Source organism: Conger conger, chromosome 12 (assembly GCF_963514075.1).
Source record: "Conger conger chromosome 12, fConCon1.1, whole genome shotgun sequence".
NCBI classification, from domain to species: domain Eukaryota; kingdom Metazoa; phylum Chordata; class Actinopteri; order Anguilliformes; family Congridae; genus Conger; species Conger conger.
This window is the reverse complement of record NC_083771.1, coordinates 47303186-47312983: the sequence shown is the minus strand read 5'-3', so window position 1 is coordinate 47312983 and position 9798 is coordinate 47303186. Positions and strand designations below refer to the sequence as shown.

The following is a 9798-nucleotide window of genomic DNA, read 5'->3' as shown; positions in this document are numbered from 1 at the left end:
GTTCCTCTAAAGCTCTGGCTTTGCACATGCAATACCTGCCTTAGTCCTGCCACATTTATAACAAGACAAGATGACGTCAAATTACCGACACCCTAAATATGTCGACATACTTAGTCTGCTAATAAAACAGGTTGCCCCATTTGGCACACCCTGTGACGTACCAAAAATGTTTTGTTCTCTTTATGCAAAGCTGTGAATAAATTAGTTTCTGCCATAATGGAAGGTAGACACACACAATTTCCAGGATATTCAAAATGCCAAATGCCTGAGCTATAGAACGTTACCATCGCGTCTATCTTAGCTCATCGATTTAAGTCACTTACCTCTACTTACCTCTACTTATGGAAGAAGGAACATTTTCATTTACATTTTGGGGTTCAGCACTCCTATTGTGTCAGGGTCAAATCTGACCCGTTGTTTTGTATCTAGTTTTTTGTATTGGAACAGGGCTTCAGGATATCCTCAAAAACAGCTATATAAACAAAACAAAACCAGTGGTCACCATTTTATTCAATCCTGAAGGTCCCGTTGTCTGGTTACATCATCTGTGGTGCTTTGGGTAAAATTTGACCCGGCAGAGGATATTGGCTGTTGATAGTATGGCATACAACACTGAAAAGTTGTTTGTAGTTCTGTGGATCAAATTTGACTCAAACAAGATTCATCTTTGGGTCTAGGGGAGAGAGAGCACACACACACAAAAAACACACACACATGCACAGTCACACACACAAGGAAAAACAGACACATCCTCTTCAATGCTAAAGAGATTCTTCAAAGATAATGCTGTTTCTGGTATGAGTGAGATAGATTGCTGAGGCATGCTTCCAGATGAGACAATACTGAATTTGTGACTAACTGTGGCTATTAAATATCCCCGCACACCTTTTTGCTTATCCCTAATGCACAGGTGAAATCCTCATTCTGGCACTTTCCACGTGACCTAAACATCCCCAACGTCTAAACCTCTCATTCCCAGGTTTTCCCTTCAAAAGAGAAAATGAGCCTCAGTTTACCTGCCTGGCTGCATTGCGGTGAAGCATGACAAGACATGAATAAATTACTTTTCTTATCAAAAATTATTAAAAAATTGTGACACAGCAGTAAGGACATTGCACATATGGAGTTTGACTTTCAAGCTATGAGAATGCTTTGGGAGATTTTGGGAATCTGAAATGTTCAGAAATTTGAAAGGAAAGGCAGAAAACGCGACTTCTAATAGTTGGAATACTTTATTTGAATGGGTACGCAGTTTGGATCACCTTTTCAGTGACATTTAGCCCTTTCTTTTGGCCCATATTTATTTGAAACATGCTTGACTTTCCCCACATTGTTTTCTCAAACAATAATGCAAAAACATACCCCTCTCCGTGTCAGTAAACTCAGTTCCCAATTCAGTCTATGCTCCGGTGACGAAGAGAGGCACAATGTGCTCAACTTACAAGAAAGACGCTCATCAGAGACTAATTTACGACGTAGGCTTTGTGACAAAAAAAGCAATCTTGGTGAAAGGTGAATTCAACCAGAGGGGAATGCAGACATGGAGCAGGCTAATACAACAGGTTGCCCCATTTGGCATACATTTTTATTGCCACGCCCTGTGACTGACCAAAAATGTTTTGCTCTCTTTATGCAAAGCTGTGCGCATAGTTTCTGTCGTAATGGCAGGTAGACACGCACAATTTCCAGGATATTCAAAATGCCAAATGCCTGAGCTATAGATAGTTACCATTGCGCCTATCTTAGCTCATCGATTTAAGTCACATGCACCCTCTACTTATGGAAGAAGGAACATTTTCATTTTCATTTTGGGGTTCAGCACTCCTATTGTGTCAGGGTCAAATCTGACCCGTTGTTTCGTATCTATAAAGACTATAAAGTGTCAGACCACCAAACCCTCAAAATTACTTACTGAGTCGATTTCTAAAGATGTTTAATGACATACTGACTGGTTTTAGCAACATACTGTGTTGTTTGAATGACCAAAGTCATTAAAACAAATGAATTTATTAATAGAAAGTTAAAAAATGCCAAGAATTTGCAAATGCCGCACTGCATAAAAGGATGAACCTGAAGACGCTGCAACTAATCATCCAACATTAAATATCCATGTTGAACACAGGTTGAAATTAAATGCATGTTTTTTGTGCATCTTGTTTGTAATATAATGGTAAATGGACTGCATTTATATAGTGTTTTTATCCAAAAGTGTTGGGTGTGTGTGTGTGTGTTTGTGTGTGTGTGTGTGAATAAGTGAATGAGAGGCATTCATAGCTGGAAACCTGTGTAAATGCTGCCGACTGGCTGGCAGTGAAATTGCGTAGCCGTCCTGCGTCTCTGTGATTTCTGAAAAAAAAATCATAGTTTGATTTGGTACATTTGATTAGTGCCAAGGAAAACCAGCAAATTGAAAAAACAATATGATTGTTTATATCTTGGCATTAATTGAAGTCCATTTCCCTCGGGGATACCACACTCACGCCATCACCCAGTGCAAGGAACCTCGGTGTGGTGATGGACAGCAGACTGTCCCTTTCCGAGAACATTGCGGCGGTGACCCGATCATGCAGATTCCTCCAATACAACATCCGGAGAATCCGCCCCTTTCTCACCCCCTACTCGACCCAGCTCCTGGTCCAAGCGATGGTTCTGTCCTGCCTGGACTACTGCAATTCCCTCTTGGCTGGCCTCCCAGCGTCCGCCATCAGACCCCTCCAACTCATCCAGAATGCAGCAGCTCGTCTGGTCTTCAACCTTCCCAAATACTCACACGTCACCCCCCTGCTTACTTCCCTCCACTGGCTGCCTGTCATGGCTCGCATCAAATTCAAAACATTGGTGCTAGCCTTCCAAGCAGTTAAGGCGTTTTCCCTAGCTTATCTACAAAAAATCATCAGACCCTACACCCCTGCCAGACCTCTTCGTTCAGCCTCCACAGGCCACTTGGCACCTCCCCCTCTCCGAACCTCTACCTCACGCTCACGACTACTGTCTGTTCTGGCTCCACGGTGATGGAACGAACTCCCCGTTGAGGTCAGAACTGTAGAATCTCTCCCCACCTTCAAGTGCAAGCTGAAGACACACCTCTTCAAGCAGCACCTCTCCCCATCCCTCCCTACCTCCCTGTGAACCTTAATTGTTGTCTCTGTGACTTGCTTTGTGTCTCGGTATTTTTAGTTGGCTAGGTAAGCAGTGTTTGGATAATTAACTTTGGTCACTTTTGCTCTGTTTTGTTTGTTTCTTTGTTCCCAAAAAAAAATAAAAAAATAAAAAAATATTGGCCCTCGTCCTTATCTTTGTTGTACAGGTAGCAGTTGAAATTGTACTTCCCTCTAGGGTCTTTCAGCGCACTTATCCCTGGTTATGGGTATGCACTTTGTTGTACGTCGCTCTGGATAAGAGCATCTGCCAAATGCCAATAATGTAATGTAAAAGTGTCAATTCCAGCAGTGAACCAACAGCAAACACGCCAAACGTAGTTACATATTATGACCAGCAGGTGTCACTGTGTGAACCTCCTCATCAATGGGTTTGTCCAATGTCTTAAAAAAAGTAATAGAAATGTGGATATGTTGATAGCTAGAAAAAAAAATAAAACAGATAGGCATCTATAGAAAGGCGTTTATGCAGTGAATAATCTACAGAGACCGTGAACATCATATGAAGTGTCAACTATTGTGCATTAAATCTTTTGAGGACATCTCATCCAGGTTAGAATCAAGCTCTCACTGGACTGAATCAATGGAAGTGTTGAGTTTAATTTTAAATAGCCAAATCAAATATAAAACTATCACTATATATTTATATATATATATAACAGCTTGATTGGCTGCCTTGAGAAATTGTCAGATGAAACTGAATCCCTATAGTAGTTGGCGAAAAAAGACCATTTGAACAGTTTATTTTTCTACTTATAGTAGCCTATAGCCAATCAAATCATTTTGTTTAATCAACAATAAAAATGTTTTAACTGTGTTTCCAATCAATGATTGTGTGTGTCCTATCAATCATGGGTTGGACTTAACTAACAGGTGAGTCTATTTGGCCGATTTAGCAAGCAGGATTAAGGTCGAAGTCAAGGTCAAGTTAATGTTTCTGTTGTGTTTTTTTCATACTCCATCATACGAGTACAATGAGCAGTGAAATGTTATTGCTGGCTCCTAAGTGTGCTTAATAAGTGTGCTTAATAAGTAGGACATGCTACATTCAGCCGAGTGTGTTTGCATTTAACACCATGAATTGTTTTGCACTGCAGAAGCACAGAATATGTACTTATTCTGCAATTATGCACAGAGTAGGCCTATTATTTTTTTGGCCGATTATTCTTTTTCCAAGATAGAGCCATGAAAGCTGATTGGTGTGTGAAGAGGCAAATCTATTCCTGGATTTGCATAATCCCTTCATTTATCATGGCACATATTGTCCTCGCAATTCAACTCGCAATGAATGTAGGCCTACTTGAGGCTACGACAGACAGTCATATAGCTACCATGCATATCTCACCTGAAAAAAGTTATTGATTTGGGGACATGATTTTTTTTGTCAAATATACTGTCAGATCATATTCACTGTTAACTACAGGCAGAGTTATTGACAGAAAGGCTTGCGAGCATAAAGTTAGGGTTCTGGGTAATTTGTCACTGGCATCATTCAAGTGACAGGTGGGTGTTGAGCAGTTGTGAAGGTAGCACAGACGGATTATAATGAAAGTCAGAAATGAGAGGTAGACGGTATAGGGTGCTATCCCAAAAAGGAATACTGAATATTGGCAAAAAAATAAATAAATTGGGCTGTTTTTTGAACTGTTTTTTTTCCTTTTTTGTCTTTTGATTCCATTTTTTCAATTTTGCTTGAAAACAAATAACCAAAACGTACATGGACCAATAACCCCTGTTTAAGATGTATGTCACTCAGCTGATAATGAAATTAAGTGCCTTCTTTCACCCTCTTAAAGAAACAGTCACACTACTGTATAATAACAACTTAATCATGATACCATTTATTTATAAATATATAAATAGAGCAATCACATATTACAGCATTCACATTTTTAGAGATCATCCAAAGATATATAATCATCTAGATGAGATGAGGAGAAAGATCTTACAAAAGGGGTGCAGTTCTCCATTTAAACCATTTTGACTTAAACTGTTTCATTTCATTGTCTGTCAATATTAAAAGCTTTCTTTTCTCTACAAGAAGTGTGAAAAAAATAAATAATACATATGATATACAGTGAGGTCCAAAAGTCTGAGACCACAAGTGAAAATGCATTATTTTCTAATTGAATACAAAGTTTTTCTTTACTTGTTATATTATCAGCATAAGAATTTGAGTAAAAAGTCAAATCTTTCAAAATATGACATTCATTTCAGAATGTCCACCAGCTTTTCTCAGACTTTTGGACCCCATATGGATAAATAACTTTGATTCCCTGATCAATACCTCAATGAGGCACTCAGTGAAGGAGCAGCAATTCTTGAGGAATCTATTAAAATAAATTAAGAGAGTAGCATCAAGGGTCTAAATCATAAAGGGTTATTTATCTGGCTAAAACTGAGGCAGCCTCATATCTGCTGACAGACTGTAAATGACCAGAAGAAGAGGAAACAGAAAAGTGATGACTTCCTGGGGTGAGTTTGTTGCCATGGCACTGCTGGTTGTAGGGGCTGCAGTTGTAGTCGTTGCTGTAGTTGTATTGCGGGGTGCAGTTGTAGTCGGGGCTGCAGTTGTAGTCGGGGCTACAGTTGTAGTTGGGGCTGCAGTTGTAGTGGAGGCTGCAGTTGTAGTGGGGGCTGCAGTTGTAGTCGTTGCTGTAGTTGTAGTGGGGGGTGCAGTTGTAGTCGGGGCTACAGTTGTAGTGGGGGCTGCAGTTGTAGTGGGGGCTGCAGTTGTAGTCGGGGCTGCAGTTGTTGTTGGGATTGCAGTTGTAGTCGGGGCTGCAGTTGTAGTCGGGGCTACAGTTGTAGTCGGGGCTACAGTTGTAGTGGGGGCTGCAGTTGTTGTCGGGGCTGCAGTTGTAGTGGGGGCTGCAGTCGTAGTGGGGCGTGCAGTTGTAGTCGGGGCTGCAGTTGTAGTCGGTGCTGCAGTTGTAGTGGAGGCTGCAGTTGTAGTGGGGGCTACAGTTGTATTGGGGGGTGCAGTTGTAGTCGGGGCTGCAGTTGTTGTCGGGGCTGCAGTTGTAGTGGGGGGTGCAGTTGTTGTCGGGGCTGCAGTTGTAGTGGGGGCTGCAGTTGTAGTCGGGGCTACAGTTGTAGTGGCGGCTCCAGTTGTAGTCGGGGCTACAGTTGTATTGGGGGGTGCAGTTGTAGTCTGGGCTGCAGTTGTAGTGGGGGCTGCAGTTGTAGTGGGGGCTGCAGTTGTAGTCGGGGCTCCAGTTGTAGTGGAGGCTGCAGTTGTAGTGGAGGCTGCAGTTGTAGTGGGGGCTGCAGTTGTAGTCGGGGCTGCAGTTGTAGTGGGGGCTGCAGTTGTTGTTGGGATTGCAGTTGTAGTGGGGGCTGCAGTTGTAGTGGAGGCTGCAGTTGTAGTGGGGGCTGCAGTTGTAGTCGGGGCTGCAGTTGTAGTGGGGGCTGCAGTTGTTGTTGGGATTGCAGTTGTAGTGGGGGCTGCAGTTGTAGTGGGGGCTGCAGTTGTAGTGGGGGCTGCAGTTGTGGTCGGGGCTGCAGTTGTAGTCGGGGCTGCAGTTGTAGTGGGGCCTGCAGTTGCTGGAATGAAATGTAATTTTCTTCAGTTGTTGTAACGTACATTTAATTTTCACTATTTACTATTCATGCGCGATATGGATTCACTTACCTAAAAACAGGAACAATGCCACCAGGTATTTTCCTTTCATCTTAAATGTATCTTTTTAAACTTTTCCAACAAATCTAGAAGAGAATCAATGAAGTCAGAATTTTAGCATCATTTCAGAGATCAGAACTTATCTAATATCAATTTGACAAAACAAGGGAAATTAGAAGGCAGTTAAAAATACAATAAGAGGGATTTATTTTGAGAATCCTTTACAGTGTCATTCACTGGCGCTTGGTAAGATATTTTGATCATTTTTATTTCTTATTTCACCGTGATAACAGAATAAATCTAAACTCCAATTCTTAAATAACACGAAATATTTTGACAAGTGCATCAACTGCAGAGAGTTCAATTATTAGAGCTGCCCATTACACCTATATGTACACAATGTAGTTTTACCTGCCATCTACAAAAAAATATATATCGCCCTGTGTTAATCAGCTATGGTTTCTGCAGCCACTCGTCCATATATTAATGACTCTGTGTGGAAAATGATTCATTTCATTAGTTTTTAACTGATAAAGGTCCTCTCATTCTCCTGACACAACAGTAAGGAACTTATTCAATAAACCTAATGAGTCAGTTTTAGATGTATAAAAACCTGAAAGAAATCCCCCTTAGTGTCGCTTCAGCTGGAGACACTAAGCTCAAATCCTCCTCACAATGTCTGTATTTCTGACCCTTATTTTTGGGATATTTGCATCCTTTCTCTGGGGCTCATGGACCGAATATATTAGTAGCTGAAATGGCGTCCCTCATGTTTGTGCTGTAGTTTGATATTTAATTTGGTGAAAAATGCTCTTAAATCACATCGCTTAATGAACAGAACAGGCCATTCAGCCCAACACCGCTTCAGATTACCAAAGTCCAGACTCGCCTTGAGTGTCCGACATTATTACTACATGACCTGGCAAGATATTCCACACAGTGGCCACTCTCTGTTTGGGAAAATACTTCCGAATGTCTTCGCACAATTTTCATCATGTATGGGTAGGGGTGACCTGGGATGATTGTAACACTTTTTACTGTCACATGTACAAGTTCAGAATGATGAGTGTTTATACCAGTGGTCTCAAACTTTGATTTAATTTATGTATGCATTTATTCATTTGATCTGTGTGTGGTTGTCATTGCCATCTAAGGCAACAAAATAAGTACTGAGGACCAACTCCAGTTCTGAGGCAGGGTGCCTCGATCAAGGGGGATATTAGGGAGTTCACCAAGCCGCAATTTAGACTCTCAAATTAACCTGACCTGCATGTCATTACCTGACTGCGGGAGGAAAACTGAAGCACCAAAGTACCATGCCGGCGGTGTAAGGAGAGGCCGGGGTAGGGCTTTAACCCACAACCTGCCTGCCTGCAGCCGGGGTAGGGCTCTAACCCACAACCTGCCTGCCTGCCTGAGCCACCCCATTAAAGAGTGCTGCCCAAAATTGTCTGCTCCAAATACCAGCCAGTTAGACATCCACTACATTACAAAAATGGCATTTGGCAGACGCTCTTATCCAGAGAAACAGACAGTTGATTAGACAAAGCAGGAGACAATCCTCCCCTCAAACAATGCACGGTTAAGGGCCTTGCTTGCTTGTTGTGGCTACACTGGGATTAGAACCACCAACCTTGCGGGTCCCAGTCATTTACCTTAACCACAACACTACTGGCCACCCCACTGCAAAAACCACCGAATGTGTGAGTTCATGTAAGATACAAAGAGGTCCACTGTTACAACCTACCCCTGCAACTGGGGTGAGTTGCAAACACTAGCTGGGGATGTATGTAGCAGGAACATACATTTTGCTTAAATCAGACCCACTCCAGGAAATTTCCACAAGAACTTTATTCATTATAAAATGGCCTATTTCTAACATCTGTATTCTCTCCAGGGACACCACTGTCTTGTTTGTCTCCATTGCTTAGATATGCTGAGAAATAAATTCATGGCAAAAGCAATTTGTTTTAATTAGAATTAAGTGTTACAACCATTGCCAACCTGGGCAGCCATTACGTAGCCAGCTAAGGTAGCATGTGGGTTTGAACCTAGCATGAATTTGAAACATCACATTTGACTGGAGAAAATGCTTATTGCTGAAAGTTAAACTGTTTTACCTCTGATATTTTGACTGCTAAACAAAAAAAAGATCAGATGAGAAATTGCGTTTGTCCTTCAGTCATTGTTTGGCTTAGAACACCCAATATTTCAGTCAACAAGCCTCCTGTGAGTTCATGGGAGTATGGGCCCTGGCCACACCTAATTATATAAACTTCTGGATAAGCTATTTTCTCTGGAATGGTGGTCTCTTCCTAAATTTTGTCAGAATCATATGTAGCAACCATGGAAAAATACTCAAAAATAATCAAAAACACTTAATGTCTGCTCAATAAAAGACTTGCATTATAAGAAATAATAAATATGTTTAATTTTCAATAAATATGTTTAATTTCAATCATCACTTACCTTTGTTCGGTGATGCTTTTCAGGCACTTAAAAAGGTAGTCTTCTGCTGAAGCTTGCGTCCTACAAGGTTTTTTCAGCCGAAATTATTGTGAAGCTGAAGTGAACACTTAGGTGATGTTCCTCTAAAGCTCTGGCTTTGCACATGCAATACCTGCCTTAGTCCTGCCACATTTATAACAAGACAAGATGACGTCAAATTACCGACACCCTAAATATGTCGACATACTTAGTCTGCTAATAAAACAGGTTGCCCCATTTGGCATAAATTTTAGTTGCCACACCCTGTGACGTACCAAAAATGTTTTGTTCTCTTTATGCAAAGCTGTGAATAAATTAGTTTCTGCCATAATGGAAGGTAGACACACACAATTTCCAGGATATTCAAAATGCCAAATGCCTGAGCTATAGAACGTTACCATCGCGTCTATCTTAGCTCATCGATTTAAGTCACTTACCTCTACATACCTCTACTTATGGAAGAAGGAACATTTTCATTTACATTTTGGGGTTCAGCACTCCTATTGTGTCAGGGTCAAATCTGACCCGTTG

At 41.3% G+C, this 9798-nt stretch overlaps 1 long non-coding RNA gene across 1 annotated transcript; it reads right to left on the bottom strand.

Annotated features, from left to right (window-relative positions):
• Positions 1-6600: 6600 nt before the first annotated feature.
• LOC133105652 (uncharacterized) lies at positions 6601-9385 on the bottom strand. Its single transcript, XR_009703884.1, has 3 exons — positions 9250-9385; positions 6793-6866; positions 6601-6704 (listed from the first exon to the last, which is right to left on the bottom strand). It is a non-coding gene; the product is annotated as an uncharacterized LOC133105652 (long non-coding RNA).
• Positions 9386-9798: the final 413 nt, after the last annotated feature.